Source organism: Carettochelys insculpta, chromosome 6 (genome assembly GCF_033958435.1).
Source record: "Carettochelys insculpta isolate YL-2023 chromosome 6, ASM3395843v1, whole genome shotgun sequence".
In the NCBI taxonomy this organism is placed as follows: Eukaryota; Metazoa; Chordata; order Testudines; family Carettochelyidae; genus Carettochelys; species Carettochelys insculpta.
Window position 1 is genome coordinate 36,837,864 of NC_134142.1, and position 16,858 is coordinate 36,854,721.

Below are 16,858 nucleotides of genomic sequence, written 5' to 3' on the forward strand. Positions count from 1 at the left end.
TCACCAATTTTGAAAGTATTTTGGAATGTCTTTACAATTTCCAAAATTGAGGTACATTAATTGCATAAGCCAGTGTAAATACAGCTATCATGCTCAATACCATGGTGTTTGTAGCTGCATTAGTAAGTCATGCGATATTTTTTTCATTCCCTGAATCAATGAGTTATATAGTTAACCAATACAACAGGGATTCTGTATTTGAATAGCATAACTGAATGTACTGTGCAACCTCTGCTTTCCATACATTTGGTATAAAAATTTAGTTTTTGAAAACATGCTTGCTAGGAAAGTATTACTACTTATATATTTGTAGAACATGAACAGAAATTCACTTTCCTATTCAAATGAATATTCACAGAAATCTTTTATCTGTTCTTCACCAGCTCTACTTAAATCCAAGAATAATAAAGGAGATTTGAATTAAAAACAAGTCATTCTTCTGAAGGGGACTTAAAAGGTGTGTAAAATGGCTTACATAAATGCTTTGTTATAGACCAATATGGACAAAGGAAAAGAGGCAATTTTGTTCCCAAGATTTATAATTAGATATGAGGTTAAGTTACAACGTCTGATCTGAGCTTTTAGAAGGAGTGGGAATATTTTTATCTATGGTTTCAATTAGGTTGTTGTGGATATGATGTCATACATGCATCCTATGAGTATGGGAGTTGTCCAGGTCTGATCATTTGGCTCTTGCCCATCCCTGCTTTGAATACTGAGGATCAAAATTCAATCATTATATCCTAACACTTAATTCTAATGAATATTTTACTAATACTTCAGTCAAATTTAGATTTGATTTTATAGTTTGATTTATGCACAACACAAAAATGAACTTGTATGAAATTTGATGTATTTAGATTCAGTGCATTTTGATTCATTGTTTGTGGACTTACAGCACAGACTGTACCTGTACTAATATTTAGGGTTAGGTTCACTTGTACTTACTGGCTAAAGCATAACTTACTAAGGTATACATTCAGACAGACATATGGCCATACACAAAGAATCACAGAGTGAGAAATTCATAAACCATCAGCAATTCTGAAATAAATATTGTGAAGGTAAAGTGAACCTTCACAATCTACAAGTTTGACCATTACTTAGCAGCATATGAAGCTATCAAGATTCTAAACAATCTATTTTACTGAGGAAAAGAACTGTGTCATACCATAAGGGAAGCTGATGATCCAACCTGCAGACTGGTGATGAATCTTGGTCATGTACGAACTGAGGCACATTCTGCATAAACTAAGAAGTTTCTAAATTTTTGAGATTAGTTTAGATTCCTTTAAAATCTGAAGGTAGAGTATGTCCCATTCTAACTACCAATAAAATGATTTTTTTTTTGTCATTTCAAGAGCACAAGGAAAGAAAATATGTCCTGGATTAGATCAGGAGAATGAGATCTATCAGATATGGAATTTGGAATCTCCCAAGGGAAGTGGTGGTACCCTAATCACTGGAGATAGTTTAAACTGAACAAAGCACTGTGGACTTCATTGTAGGAAACAAACCTTACACTGATTGTGGGAGTTGGACAGTGAGTTTGTAATATTATTTTCCATCTGTACAAGAAAATGACTGGAGGGTATTCCCTGTCACAGTGCTGTGACAAATTGTCTGGGAAGCTTCAAAATGTTCTGAGGAGAAATTCAGGAAATGATGACAAAGGCAGATATGAATGTTTTACAGTGGTGTGTGTGTGTCTGTGTTTACGCAGGGGTAACACACATACAATTCATATGAAGTAACCACAGACAGTCACAATTCGTTAAAAAATTGTTTGCAGTTCAATGAATGTGGGGATGAGAGAACATGTAGTAAACTCTGTGTTATTTTTCTTCATTGAAACAAAACATCCAGTGTCTTCCCCTTCAGTCCCCCCCCAGCCCCTTGCAACCCCCGCTCCTGCCACCAATCTCAAGGATACTTAATGTCTTACATAGCAGCCTGGTGAGCATATGTTTTTGGTTAGGGACCCATTGTTTGTGAAATTGTTGCAAGTTTCAGATTTCTATGTGGCAAGCAGAAAACCCAGCCCCCTGGGTGGTAGGAGTTGGGGCCATTCTGAAGTAAGTAAACATTAAAGTGAGGAATTTATGAGTCTGCCACTCAGCTATATGGAACATTGGCTGAGTCTGGTGGTTATTTTTTTTTTTGCCTGTTGTTGCTTTGCTTTACTTCAAACACAGTGGAGAGTTACCTGGCTGTAGGTAAAAATATTGGCATCTGCAAATAATAATTGCCTAGCATTGGACTGCAGCATGCAGAAAGGCTGGAAACAAACCATGTATGTTAAAAAAGTTCATTGCCTAAGAAAATTGACAAGACTAAAAGAAATGGGGTGGGAAAATGAAACATAATTAGGGGAGCTACCACATGGCATTCTGGTTATTGTCTGAAAATGTACAAAAGAAAACAGGGATAACCTGGATAAATCAAACATTCAGGGGAAATGAAGCCTGATATTTGGAGCTGTGTAAATAAGAAAAAAAAAAGATGCACACACAGCAAAATTGGTCTTTGCTTTGGCATGGATAAACTGACCAATGGAATTGTAACTGAGCTTCAGGAATTTCACCACAATAGTAAATGTTTTCATCTGTGCACTATTAAGGTCAAAGTTCCTTTTCAGACACCCCTGTCACTGGGTCTTTCTCTGAATGTTCCACCACTCATTTGGCATACTCTGCTGGAATAGCAGAGAGAGAGAGAGAAAAGGGGAGAAATGCTGTGGTCATTCATCAATATGCAAGCCAGTGGGTTGACCTTTTGTTATATTTGCAGGCTAACTTAAGGCATTTTCCTTCAATCATGTAGTGTTGTGCTTATTACTGGGAGTACCGTGACCAGTCACCCCAATATAATTGGCTTTGTCTTATGTAAGCGACTGCTCCCCTCAGAAAAGTGTCCCAGATTTTATACTTACTATCTGGACACTGTCTCTTACCATAACCACAACAACATCACCATCTCCCATCTGGGTGATGCATAAAAACAGCTTAATGACAAATGTACAAAGTTAATGACTTTTCTGGCCCTAGCTTCAGCAGTAAGCATGTAGCTGATGCTGGCACTCTTGGCCTTTAGGGCCAAATTCTTAGGTCCCTACTCAGTACCTACTTTGCATTTGGTCAGAATGCCCAGCTCTATTCTGGAGTTATTCCTCCTGCACTTGCCTGTATGCAGAGGGACTGTGATTCCTGCTAGCTACCCACTAAAATGCTGCATTGGGCACACTCTCCCACTGTCTGTAAGTGTTGCTGTGCCCTTTTGTATTTCTTTCCATGCCCCAGATCTGCTTCTGCCCCCTTCTCCTGTTGAAACAATATGTGCTCTGGAGGGATTAGGGAGAGAAAATTCTGGGCACACCAAGGAGCAGAAGAACTTCATTGTCACTCTTCAGAGGCCATTGTGAGAGTTGGCACAAGTGGGAGGGCTCCCTACACTTCCACAGAGGAAACAAATCCTTAGGTCAAGCCAGCTCCCCAGTTCCCTCAATGATGGTTAGACGCTAATATTCATAATGGAACTCATGTTGAGGAAAATATTAACTCTAGAATGTGTAAATAACAACAAGGTTTATGGAATTCCACAAACTACTTGGGAAATTGCACGGCCCAGAGATTAGGTTTACAGAGAAATCTTTGTTTAGGTCTCCTAGAGATGAGGATGATGATAATAATAATAATAGTAATAATAATAATAGTTGTTATGGTCAGGCCTGCCAACCAGGATGGGTGGAGGGTGTGGAAAAGGGGACAGTTGCCACAGGTCCTGGCCTTTCAAAGGAGCCCAGAACTCCAGCCACTGCCACAGCCAGAGTAGCAGTGGTGGCAAACAGAGCTCTGGGTCCCTTTTAAACACATGCAGCTCTGAGGGAGTGAAAAGTGGTCAGAGCTGATTGTCCTAAGCCCTGCCCCTGCAACCACTGACTCCTCTCCTTATGGGAGTGGAGAACAACGCCTCCCTTCCACCTTGCCCCCGGGCCCACAATCGCTGTCAACCCTGCTGATTATGGTTATTTTGCATCATAATGTCCTAGAACTCAAATGTACCCACTTGTTGATGCAAAAGAGTATCATCAAACTGAGAAAGTTTTGAAATTCTAAATTTTGAAGAAGGTTCAGCTCTTGTTCAAAGGTAGGATAAGTTTATGAAAGAACAGACCTATTTTGTTCCTTTTATTAGCAGAAGCCAACAACAACAACAAAAATTCATGCTCAGGCTTTTCTGGGAATTTAACCGATTAGCAGTGAAAACTGATAATTCTGAATTTTTGAAAAGTAACTTTGGCTATTTTGTCCAATGCTAGTTTAAACAAACTCAAGAAGAGAGGAAGCAAGTAAGAAATGATGTATTCTGAGCTGAGACTTGCACTTCTGCAAAAAATGACAGGCAGTAACTTCTGCATGTGATAGCAATTGTGTGGAGAGCCTGGGATGTCTGTTTTTCAAAAGCAAATTTTCAACATGACAGCAGAAGTTCTTCAGATGATGCTGAATTTGCAAAATCCATCCAAGGTCTGTAGTAACCTAGTATGAAAACTCAGAAATTGTCATCCTGCTTTATTTCAATACATGGCAAACTTATCTGGTTATAACAGAGCCAAGGTCAAGGGTCTGTCAGTGTATTTTCATTCCACCTAAGACTCTACCGTGACAATTTGTGTTGGAGTAAAAGCTGGCACGAAAGTCAAGAGACAAGCTTTATTTTTCTTTCAATATATTTTGAAGAACCCTTGATTTAAGCTTTTTTATTTAAAACTAAATATGAAAATATGTACATGGCTCCAGATTTCTTTTTTACACTGACAAAAACACTTGGGCTACGTCTACACGTGCACCCAACTTCGAAATAGCTTATTTCGATGTTGCGACATCGAAATAGTCTATTTCGATGAATAACGTCTACACGTCCTCCAGGGCTGGCAACGTCGATGTTCAACTTCGACGTTGCTCAGCCCAACATCAAAATAGGCACAGCGAGGGAACGTCTACACGCCAAAGTAGCACACATCGAAATAAGGGAGCCAGGCACAGCTGCAGACAGGGTCACGGGGCGGACTCAACAGCAAGTCGCTCCCTTAAAGGGCCCCTCCCAGACACGCTTTCATTAAACAGTGCAAGATACACAGAGCCAACAACTAGTTGCAGACCCTGTATATGCAGCACGGACCCCCAGCTGCAGCAGCAGCAGCCAGAAGCCCTGGGCTAAGGGCTGCTGCCCACGGTGACCACAGAGCCCCGCAAGGGCTGGAGAGAGAGTATCTCTCAACCCCCCAGCTGATGGCCGCCATGGAGGACCCCGCTATTTCGATGTTGCGGGACGCGGATTGTCTACACGTCCCTACTTCGATGTTGAACGTCGAAGTAGGGCGCTATTCCCATCCCCTCATGGGGTTAGCGACTTCGACGTCTCGCCGCCTAACGTCGATTTCAACTTCGAAATAGCGCCCAACAAGTGTAGACGTGACGGGCGCTATTTCGAAGTTACTGCCGCTACTTCGAAGTAGCGTGCACGTGTAGACGCAGCTTTGATCTTTTAAACCAAATTTTAGAGGTAGTTACAGGAGGCCATAGCATAAGCCAAATGCATTTGGAACAAATTGTACTTTTATTTAAACTCCTGCAAGCCCAATAACTTCAGTGGAATAACATGGGTGAAACTCAGGGCAGAGTGACACCCACATCTCTCTGGCGTGTGAACAACAGTACAGGATATGCACATAGAAGGCTGTTCTACCCAACCTGTGGCCTGAGGGCCAGTTGTGTCCCTCGACTGAGTTTGTGTAAAGACTCCTCCAGCTTCCTTCTGCTTGCTTAAGGGAGCTCTGAAGTGAGCCAGTAATGCCGTAGATACTTCTGCTCCTTCCTAGCTGATTGGTGCCTCCCTCCACTAGAAGGCTGAAACATTATGGGAGACAGTATAGGTGTGGCTCCTGTGTTTCTAGGTCCCATGCCAGGCTGTGGGAGACACTATCAGAGCAGGATATGGGGATGAATGACTCTACTTGAGCCTCAGGAAATAAAGTATTGGTTGCAGTCCCTTGATCTTTCTGGAAAAATATATTTGACCATCAGGCTAGACACCACTGATAACAGGGATATTTTTAATGAAACACTACTGCTGATGCAGACTTTTTTTTTGAGAATCCATTTTAAAGTTTGATATAACCAACAACTCCACCTGACATGCACTTCAGTCCAAGACAAGTCAATGTTTCTTGCTCCTGAAACATGAAAAATCCATAAATCTCTCAGGATCCATAGTTGTGATGGATTCTCCCAATTCTGGAGCATAAGTTCTTCTGTCTCCTGTGTCCGTGCAATTTAGCTACTTCCTCCAAGAGTCTTGGGACAATAGAAAATCACTGAGACATGTACAACAAATTAACTAGAAAGAAGTTTATAATGGCTCAACCATGTTAGTCACTTCCCTGGCTCCAAAACACAAGACAGCCAAGAGGGGATAAAAGAAGAGCAGCAAGTTTTATCTGAGAATTGTCTGTCATTCCTTTCCAGAGTATTGTGATTAGAGGATTAATAATCATCTGATGCTCCTGGGAAATATTAAGTGGTTTCCATTGCTTTGCTTAGATCAACCTACTGCGTAGGATTCCACAGTCTTCTGAGGTTTTCATGAATCAGAAAACCACAGATTTTGATCTCAATGTCTAATTTATTACCTGCTATCTTTAAATAGCTTAATGACACATTGTACCCATCCAACACTGGGGAAGCCCTGTGAGGTATAAGTGTCTTTTATCAGTCTTCAGTGAGGCAAATGAAGGTAACTGTCTAACTCTTTAAATCAGTATCACAATAGCACTGCTGCATAATTGCAAATCTTATGTGCACAAAAGTATTTCTTTACTGCTCCTTAAGGTATAATTACAATGAGTTTATTACCTACCTTTATGAATAGGTAGGAGAACAAAGTCCTGTTAAACTTCTTTCTTCTCAAGAGCTTTAGCTCAATGGACCACAAAGGTATCTGACGAAGAACATGATTTATTGGTTTTACTCTCACTCTGTAATTGTACCTAAGCTCCAAGGGCCGAATCTGGAGGTTCAGTTTTTAAGGCTCCTTTTCAGAGGCACAAAACTTTTTTTACTTTAATTGGAGTTTTGCCTGATTAGGCCCTTTGACATTTATGTGGTACAGAGGAGTAGATTACAAAGGAGGTGTTTATAATGGCCTTTAAAGCTGGTGGGAGCCTAGAAAAGATTAATGTTATGTAAGGGAGAAACTTTGTGGAGGAGCTATTTTATTTAAAGTGTTTTATCCATATATATCTCTGTGACACAAGCACAGGCAAGAACTTAAATCCAGCAGCTGATGATGATGACATTTCTGTCTCCTGCCCCTTCTCCTAAATTCTGGATTCAGGTGATGATATCTCCAATCTGATCCTGATTGCATCCAAAGAGATTTTACTTCCAGATCATTATAAAACACATTGACACCCCACCCGCCAGTGTATTGTTTGTGTTTGAACTGTATCCTCTCTGTATGGTTAGATTTTCAGGTTGAAAGGAGAGCCTTGTCTTCTGCATTTCCGCAGTGCTAACCAAGCAGTGAGCATTCAACATGTGACAATTAACAAGAGTTATACAGTTATACATTAAAATACTCTCCACCTCCAAGAGTTGTTAAAAAAGAATGCAGAGGAATAAAGTGAATACACCTCTGTGACAAAATAAAAAGGGGATGGCTGGAATATAAAATATGGTGTGGTTCCCACAAAAAAAAGAAAAACATATTGTGAACTATTGTTTATTGTTCCTGGGAAGATTGCAATGAACTGGAAAACAAACCTGCATTAAAACTGTGTTAAACTTTCAGTTACAAAATTTGACTACCATTAGATGTAACTACCATGTGTTGTAAGTACACACTACGTTATTTTCCAAGCACTTGCTTCCTTTGTTGGCCATCCTAACACAATGGGAAGTTTTAGGGTTGATTCCACCCTCAGCACCCCCAATATAGAGCACAGCCTTCTCTTGAACTCAGATTTTTTTTTAAACTTACTTGAAAAAATAAATCAAGCAGGAGTGCTGAAGTGTGGTGGAGCTATCTGAGTTCTTTTCTACTCCTCATCATAAATAGATGCAATTCAGTACATTAACACATCAGAACTTGAAAATGGAAAAAAATTAAGAAGAAGGATGCTTTCAAAGGGTGGGTTTCCTCTTGAAGAAACCCCATCCACAAGGCTGCACTGGCTTATGGAATGGCTCATCCAGAAGCCAGATCATGCCAGAATATTCAAATGAGTCATGAGGTATTTAAATTGGTGAATCATTAGCATTTCTGATTGGCCTCATTTGCATGTCCCTTACAAAAGTGAGGAGCCATGCAGGCACAACTTTCAGGAAAATGGTGAGAACCCTATTTGTTTTTCATTATTTAAAACTAGACTAGACAAAGAACTAACAAGAGTTTGTGTAGCTCAAACTGTTTGTCTCTTTCACAGAAGCTGGTCCAGTAAAAGATATTACCTCTTCCACCTTGTCTCTCTAATATTCCAGGGCCAACATGTCTATGACACCACTCTAAAAAACCATTAAGAAGAGATTGCAAGACTCCTGCTCTGACCTGCAGAAGGACTAGATGACCTAAATGATCTTTTCCATCTTTAATGTTTATGATTTTGTGGTGTCAAGATGAGTGAAATTCATGAATTTCAGTGCTTCTGCACACATAATCACCATTTATCTTGGGCAGAATGAGTTAAAGACATAGTATAAAATTTCATTCCTAACTGTTAACTTTTCAGCCTTTGTCAGTTTGTCTTAACATTTCTAAAATTTACATAATTTTTGTTGTAAATGTATATCTGAAATGATATATAGCCCTTGCTGCATTTTTAAGGTGACTGTAATTTTATCATGGGGTTCTGCTGACAATGACAAATCATGCAAGCTTTTTTTTTAAGGCTGATGGAAGCAGGAGACTCCTGAGACAAGATTACAGCCCTCCACTGTAAACTTTGGTTTTTAGCATATATTTTATAATAATGGATGGAAGAAAATTCAAAAGGATGGGACATCACACTGCTCCTGATTTGATTCTCCTTCATCTGTACAGCTTTTCCTGGACAACATGGTATCAGCCAACTGTGCAGGAGAACAGAAACACACGACAATAAAAGCAAACATGGAGATTTTCTTGTATGTTTCAAAAGTGACATTTTCATGTGTTTATTTTGCAGTATTTCTATGGAAAAATGTGAAATCAAGCAACTATGTCTACGTTTGCCCCGAACTTTGAAGGGGGCATGGTAATCAGGCTGATGGGAGATTACTAATGAAGTGCTGCGATGAATAGGCGAAGTTGCTGTGGGGGAGAATTAGCCTAATGAAGTGCTGCATCGTCATCACAAATGTAGACATATCTGTGTTTTAACAACACCAGAATTTTCTTATTATTTCTATTATGGATTTTTTTGTACATGATGGGAACCGATGAAAACAGAGTATTCATTACCCTACTTAGAGTAGGCTTGGCATCATTCTTCATTCAAGATATGTTGTTATCATAGTGCAGTGACAATAGCAGTATTTTCATGGCACATAACATCCTGAAAATAGATGTGTCTAAGATGCTAGCCTTCAAATCACTGTGAACAAATATGGTGCGTTGACACTTGGTGGTGGTGGTGATGAACATTCATTTTACCTTCTATATAAAGTTCCCAGGTACTCAACAACTTTACAAACTGATTTACAAAATTATGGCACAAATTTGGAAGTCTTTAATCAATCAGGAAACATTGAAATTAATGAGTAATATCTCAGTAAATAGTGAATAACCTTATGTATACACAGATTACATCATCCTCCACGAAAATGCAGCCACCTTTTGCTTCATCAGCAAATAACCCTGAAGTACTGTGCACCTTGATTGAAAGACATGTTATGCCATTAGTGAGAATGATCCACAAGTTTCTTATTCAGAGATTCAGGAATTTATCTGGTGTATGGTTTTTCCTCCTTCTAAGTAAAACTATTTCAAGAATGACTCTCTCTCTCTCTCCCTGTTGTGTATGCATTAACCTCACACTACAATTTCTCTCCTTAAAGATGTTTTGACTTGCCATCGCTTACTGTGTTTCTCAGAGCATTATTATAATATACATAAAAAAATCATTCTTTCCCCCTCCAAGGAAGGTTACCTAGGTGTAACAATATGAAATTAAGAAAATCAGCACTTAAGATGAATATCAGTGAGATAAAGAAGAATAAACCTCTTTCCTGACAGATAACTCTCTTAGGCCATGTGGTGGATACTAGTTTCTTAAATAAAGTAAAAACGTATACAGAACTTTAGGAACTATTAGGAAAGGACTAAATAACAGGACTAAAATTATCATAATTCCCCTATAAAAATCACTGGTGCGCAGCAAAGGGCAACACACAGGATTAGAGATTTGAAAAATGACTAGGGGAACATTATGATAAAGGTCTATAAAATCATAAATTGTGTGAAGAAAGTTATATCACTCAAGAATCTTGGTCACTCATTGAAATTAATAGGCAGTGGGTCTGAAAAATAAGAAAGTACATCTTCACACAGTGTACAGTCAGCCAACGGAACTCATTGTCCGGGAGTGTTCAGAAGGGCAGCAGCACAAATGGGTTAAAAAAGCATTAGGTAAGCTCATGGAATATATGTTCATCATTGGTTATTAACCAAAACTGTCAGGGCCCAACCCTTTGCTCTGGATGATCCTAAATTTCTGATTGTCAGAAACCGGGATGAGATAATAGGTGATAGATCACTTAGCAATTGTTCTTTTCTGTTCATTTCCTCTGAAGCATCTGGAACTAGCCACTGCTGAGTGATAGGATTCTGGGCTATATGTACCACTGGTCTGACTCAGTATGGCTATTTTTATATTCTGAATAATTTAACTTATCTCTGTGCTCCTGTATTTCTTTTAACTGTCATTCTCTCGTAACAAACTGTGGGACTGAGATAATCAATGTGGGTTTTCAATTTTCAGCCTAATTTAATCTACTGCTTCTACATCCTCCAACCTAAGAGCCTTCTGATCTCATTAAGATCTAGGGTAAAATCCACAATGGGAGCAGGAGGAAAAGTAGGACCCAACTGTCACAACTGGATTGGCTTGGAATATGTCAGAGCTTAGGATACTTTATTGGGGTATCCAAAACTTCAGCTCCCTTATGCCCATCTCAGTGACAGAGATAGCATTATTCATATTAAACTGCAGGACAGCATCCTGTTTCCCCAATCTGCTATGTCCTCGTCAACTCACTCAATATATGACTTGGACTCTGCTATTTCTCATTTTATCTTACATATTAACACTTGGTATTGCGAGTTCTCAAACTTCCCAGAAGCTCCTATAAGCTGCGTCTACACGTGCATGCTACTTCGAAGTAGCGGCACCAACTTCGAAATAGCACCCGTCGCGTCTACACGCGTCGGGTGCTATTTCGAAGTTAACTTCGACGTTAGGCGGCGAGACGTCGAAGTCGCTAACCTCATGAGGAGATAGGAATAGCGCCCTACTTCGACGTTCAACGTCGAAGTAGGGACCGTGTAGACGATCCGCGTCCCGCAACGTCGAAATTGCTGGGTCCTCCATGGCGGCCATCAGCTGGGGGGTTGAGAGATGCTCTCTCTCCAGCCCCTGCGGGGCTCTATGGTCACCGTGGGCAGCAGCCCTTAGCCCAGGGCTTCTGGCTGCTTCTGCGGCAGCTGGGGATCTATGCTGCAGGCACAGGGTCTGCAACCAGTTGTCAGCTCTGTGGATCTTGTGTTGTTTAGTGCAACTGTGTCTGGGAGGGGCCCTTTAAGGGAGCGGCTTGCTGTTGAGTCCGCCCTGTGACCCTGTCTGCAGCTGTGCCTGGCATCCTTATTTCGATGTGTGCTACTTTGACGTGTAGACGTTCCCTCGCTGCGCCTATTTCGATGTTGGGTTGAGCAACGTCGAAGTTGAACATCGACGTTGCCGGCCCTGGAGGACGTGTAGACGTTATTCATCGAAATAGACTATTTCGATGTCGCAACATCGAAATAAGCTATTTCGATATAGGCTGCACGTGTAGACGTAGCCATAGTGTCCAACCTGTGTCACTGGACAGTCTCTGTAACACACTCCTTAGAAAGACACTGTACACAACACCTTACTTGATTCAGCTGAGAGGGGACGCTCTATTCAATGTCACAGCACTGAGGTCATTCTGTATAAACGAGAAAACATTTAAGAACAAAGAACAGGGATTCAAAGACTGAAGTGAGTATTGAATAAGAACAATGGAAACAATGAGGGTTAGAAATAAAACAAAAGTATAATACTTCTAAGAGACTAATCATTGCTTTTGACAGGCTAAAGTCCTGTCTAAATTTTTCACCCAAAGAAACCTCTCCCCATCATTAGCTGCCAGGGAAAAACATTCAGCCTTCATGGATGCAAAACTGGCTCTTCTTTTTATGCTCTCAGTAATGGATAATTGTCATTGAGAGAGCCAATAAACCTTTGAAATATATCCTTTTGAAGTTCACCCCTGACAGAGTTATCCTCCCCTGCCCCTTATTCTCCAGTGAACTGATGTCACACTTCTCCTTTATATTCCTGTTAACCTGTTTGTCCTATTTTCCTCACACGAAAATGTAATTCCCATTGTTTTAGGCTCACCCTGCATGATTTAAATCAGAAACCTACCAGCAAAGATAAACTATCTGTTTTCTGGAAGAAGCTAGTTTATCAACGCTGTCTAGCTATTTAGTGCAAGCATATTTTATCTTCAACAGCACCCATACGTATACCTTGAATATTAATAATGATCAATGTGAGGTAAGCTTTCACATGATACTCCACACAATATTTTTATAGATGAATACTATGACAGCAATATGTTAGGTGTAGTGAATTTGTCAAGCTTGACAAAACTGCTGAAAAAGGTATTTAACCACCAAGGGGCCCCAGTGTCATTCAGCCATGTTTTGCTGGCCATCTTTATTGTCCTATTTTACAAATTCACTGTCCCTTCTGATTTAAACTACGCGCTTTTCTTTCTGCACTGTTGCCCTCACGACTGAAGGCAGGTGGCCTATTGCCATTCTCCCTAAGAGGATAATCTAAACGTATCCTCCCTATCAGAGAAAAGGAAATCAAACAAATGTATTTAGAACAGTTGAAAGGATGATTCAGACAAATATTTTCAGGGTTGCATTAGAATATTCAAAGCATTTAATTGTAAAGAATAAATGCTAAATTAAACAAACAAATTGTAAACATTCCCTTGGTTCTCACTAAATGAATAAGTTCTCTGATAGAAAGAGAGTTTATTTTTCTTTATTAAAAATACATCTGAATTTCACAAAGACCATATCATTCAAATGGAAATTTTTTCCTAATCTTATCTAATGTGATAGCAGCAGCAGTGGCATTCCTGTGAAAGGACACTTTGTCAAACCTAGGCCTAGCTTCAGGGATTTTATCTGCTCTAACATCTTCGTAAATTTGACAGCTGCCTTTATTATTAAATAAGGAGACATTCCAGCTTCTGTAAGTTATAGCTGTACCTTGGGTGCAAACTTAACAAAAAGTGATTTTATCATAATTACAGTACAATAACAAGCCAGGGCTTTTGTAATGTATTGACATCCCCTATAATATTATCTGATTCTATGGCTACATGAAGGAAGGCTCTGCTTTTCAAAAAGTAAGCTTATAAAATAAATGAAGACAAGGCCAAATTTCCCTTTGCTGTCACAAGTGTTGGGTTTGGGATGACATATTTTTAAGGGGTAGATGAAGACAGAGAAGTTTCTGATTTGGTTTCTGTTGTTTAACCACAAAGACTGTTGAGTCTGAATATCTGTGACCCCTCTATGAAAATGAAGAATCAAAGCATTCAGCATGGAACAGTGTTTGTATTGCAGTGCTAAGACTAATGCTACTGTAAACAAATTAGTGCCATCTGTGGGTGGCTGTGCTCTAGAATTCATTCAATTTGAGGGCTGAGCCAAATCAGCTTGGAAAAAAAAATTGAATTTGAACATAAAATAATTTGGAGAGCAGAGCTAATGAAAATAAAAAGAATAAATGGCCAAAACAAAACATTTCTAAAAGGTCAAAATTAGAAGTATTGAAACTAAAAGTTGAAACATTTCATTTTCAAATGCCTGAAAGGAACCATTTTATTTTAAACAAATGATTTATATTTGCTTAATTTAATATTGACTGGGGAAAATAAATAAAAATAAAAAAAGCTATTGCCAGTCTCTAATATGCTTTTCCTCCTACAGAAGTAAGAGTAAATGGATAGGCTAGGGAACACACACTGGTACCAGATATTGTGTTGGTTCATGGTGTCTTCCCTTCTTCTACATACCAGATAGAGTGGAAGGAAATCAAGAGACAGTTTGTAACTCTCAGCATCACAGTCTGCTACCTGGTCTATTCCTGGCCAGTGCAACTCTGCTGTCCCTCACAGAAAACTCATGTCAAATCCACAATAGGCCTCATAATAATTAACTGTTCATGAGCCTCAAAATGTTTGTCCCTTTAAGGGAAAAGGCCTGTTAGGATGTTCAATTTTTCTTCCTGCCAATGCAGGATTGCTGCCTACTGCACATTTTTCAGATTTCATTCAGTCTATTTTCTGTTTCTCAGGACTACAAGAATTGCACTTGAAATCTTCAAACAGGCTGTTCAAAGACTATTTCACTTCTCTCTGCATGTAATCTCTCCTTCATGATATTTCAGTATTTTTTACTTCTAGGTGGAAGCAGGAAATGAAAAAAGAAGTGAACCATCACGTACAGAGATCCAGAAAATGATCAAAGAGATTTTTTTCTGAAAGCTGCATGTCAACTGTTATTTTCACAGCCCACGATGGTCAGGTTCATACATCATACGTAATCATCAACATGTCAGGAACGAGTCTGAGAGGTGCCTCCTGAACTAGATGCAGAGTGCTGAGGTTGGGTTTGCCAGACTTTAATGTAGCTTAAGCACAGGCTCAAACTCATCCCAACCATTCTCTCTGTAGACGACATACATTTGTATCTTTGTAAATCAAGATGAACTGTGTAGCAATTTAGCCTTTTAGTGACAGGATATTTTTTTACAAACACTAAAACCATATTCTGTAGTTGAAAGCAGAGTTTTGTTTCTCTTAGCTATCTTTGTCTCAGTAGACTCAGCGGGAGACAGCTTTATTATTACATTTGTTAATGGCATTATAATAAAGCTATGTCTAGATTGAAGAGATCTGTTGGCAAAACATATGCAAATTGCACAATGCAACCTGTCAACAATTTACCAACATTTGGCCCATCCACATGGGGCTAAACATTGGTAAACCCCCCACTGCTGACACATCCCTTCCTCCTCATGGAACAACACAGAGCGGGATGTCAGTAGAAGGCTTCCAATGTAGCAGACTTTTGCTGGGAGACCTCCAGGCTCCTGAGAGAAGCCTGCAGTCTAGACATAGCCTAAATGTTCAGAAGCTCAAGTGAACATCAGGATCCTGTTATGGAAGGTGTTGTCCAAGAGATGGTCAGTGACCTGATAAACTTACAATTCAGCCTTCAATTCTGCACTGGGATGCACACAGATGAACTACTGTACATGGGCAAAGCTTTATTGACTTCAGTGAATCTCTGCAGGCTGGAGAAGAGACCTGGGGATCTAGTTGCATGCGTTTTATTTCAGGATCAGAGCTGAAATTAAGGTAGGATGCAGGCTTAAACTTAAAAAAAAAAAAACAAAAAAAACCCCCCAAAAAACAGGAGAATGGTTTGAATGGGGAGTGAATGTAACAATGATAGGTACATGTAGTTATCTAGACTAGCTAAGCACACCACTAGAAAGTTTTGATGTGTCCAAAAATAAAAATAAATAAGAATATAGTTATAGGTAAAATATATAGATAGATGATACCAGTGTTCTAACTGGCCATCTGCTTAGCTGTTATCAGCTGGCAGTTTGCCATGGGCCTCATAGGGCTGGAGGCAAGATTTGGAAGTGGACAGGTTGGTTGTACGTATTAGTTTGGAGCAAGTGTAGCATACGTAACAATCACCTTGAGAGAAAGCCTGAAGTGCTTATGGGATATGTGGACAAATGGAAGGGAAAGTCTTGCATTATTAGCAAAGTACAGGGGGAAGGAATAACCCAGTGAAATATACATGCATGTTGCTGAGCTATTGTAATAACATTCAACTCAGTAAACACAAATCAGAGACTTATTTGTAATAAACTGATTTACAGCAAATGGTTGCTGGCCTTACTAGGGGATTCTAATACCTTAAATAGAAACAGAACCCCTAAGAGCACAATGAATACAATCTCTCTTTCTCGTTGACTTAACAGAGGAAGAGAAAGAAAAAAAGAAAAAGGAAACTTTCCTTTGAAGCCCATATTTATAGGTTTTATTTAGCAGCATGTTAAATTCCCAAACTATGCAACATGGAAAATATTCCTCTGAAAATGACTAGAACAGGCCTTTCCAAATTCCTGAATTTCACAGACAATGGCAATAGTGTTCCTACCCTTAAGACATATAGTTTTTGGGAATGGGTTCACTTCAGACCTTGCAGTTTCAAAACTAATTTATAAAAGAAATATTAAATTTCAAGTAAAAAAATAGGTGATCCCAGAAAGAGTTCTCATTTGTTCTCTGGAGAGATAAAAAGATGGCAGTCTTCTTAATAGTGCCTACGGAGGAGTGGGGAAGGGACAAAGGAATTTATTTTTAAACTTGGAATAAAACCATTTGATTGACACATAAAATACAGTCCAACTTTGAAATAACTTAATAGGCTAAAGTTGAGAGCAAGAATTAAATTAGGTCTGTGTTCT